The sequence below is a fragment of the Larimichthys crocea genome, chromosome X, assembly GCF_000972845.2.
Source record: "Larimichthys crocea isolate SSNF chromosome X, L_crocea_2.0, whole genome shotgun sequence".
In the NCBI taxonomy this organism is placed as follows: Eukaryota; Metazoa; Chordata; class Actinopteri; family Sciaenidae; genus Larimichthys; species Larimichthys crocea.
Window position 1 is genome coordinate 13,584,703 of NC_040020.1, and position 1,482 is coordinate 13,586,184.

The following is a 1,482-nucleotide window of genomic DNA, read 5'->3' on the forward strand; positions in this document are numbered from 1 at the left end:
AATTATTACATTTTCTTCAAAAGTGCAACGCTCGCATTTTGTAACAACTCATGCAATATGTAAGAACTTATTACAAAATGCAGCAAAGTTTATTACCTATTGCGTTCAAGAATTTATTAACAAAATGTGGCAGATTATTATAAAATGTGTTTGTTATTACATAATGAGGTGAAAATGTATTACATTATCATAATGTGTTGCTACAAGGTAATATTGTATCAGCAAAGCTGTAACCCGATCACAGCCACTATTGAAGGTATCAGTGTGAGTATGTGTTTCAAGTATGTGTGTGCATCAGTGTCTATAAATGAGTTTTGCAAGAAACTCTATTTAGGTGAGACACGACAAACTCATCTGCATATACTCTGAGGTGTCTGATAGCCCCATGACTGCACACAAACTGTGTCGCCGGATTATATTCCTGGGGAATTAACTGAGGAATGTGCCTGCGTGTGTGCTTGTGCTGGGAGGAGAATTCACAAGTTGCCTTGCACAGGCAAACGAAGCAAGTGTGAACAGACATGTGTGAAATCAGCTTTTCTGGGGGAGCTAGAGAATCTTTCTAAATATAGGCCTGGGTGATAAAATTACACATGCGTACACAAACACACACTCACACCCAGACGTCTAACACACAAACACATCCCAGTCTAGCTGAATGTAAGGTTTACCTTCTTCCAGTTATTCCCATCAGACAGGGTGGTTATGTGCACACAGCAATACAGTGGGTAGTGTACAAATAAATAAAATTTTAGTCTCTGCTGCCCTCTGGAGTTTGCTTGTGTCTCTCTTACTTTCCATCCAAGGCCTATGGTTGTACAGAAAATCAGGGAGCTGCTCAGTGAATGAGGATGTCATAGTCATTAAAACTTCACACAACAATACATTAAGAGTCACTTACCAATCAGATCAATGGGTCAAACATACAATGTGATTCTAATAAGTGTTTTGTAACAGACTGTCCCTTATGTTTCCTCACGTAATTAACAAGAGCAAAAAAAAAGGTTAAATTATGTTGTGTACTAACTTTGTCCGGTGGGGCGTTCGACTAATTCCAACATTTCCGACGGCACTCAAACGTACACGACTGCCCGTTCCTGACGGCAGAGGACGTGAACGCCTCAGCTAGCATGTGCTCTGAACTGAACAACAGCTAGCTACGTTACATAACGTACACGAGTGACTAAGGTAATGTTGAAATGTCGAGCTTGTCTGTTGTTATGTTCATTCCCGGGTTGTTTATCTGGCTTGCGGTCTGTCTGACGTACACGGAGTTAATTAACGTGAAACTGACACCTGCCGGTAGAGTAGCTGATGCTAATAACCGTTAGCCAACGTCTGTTAGCCGCTAGCTGCTGTGATGTGTTGAAAAAGCATCATAGCTCAGTGAGATGTTAAACACGGAGACAACAGGGTGACACAGTGGTGTTTATCGTATAAAACCGTCCAAAGAAAGTTTAGCTTTAACCTTAGTTTGGTACC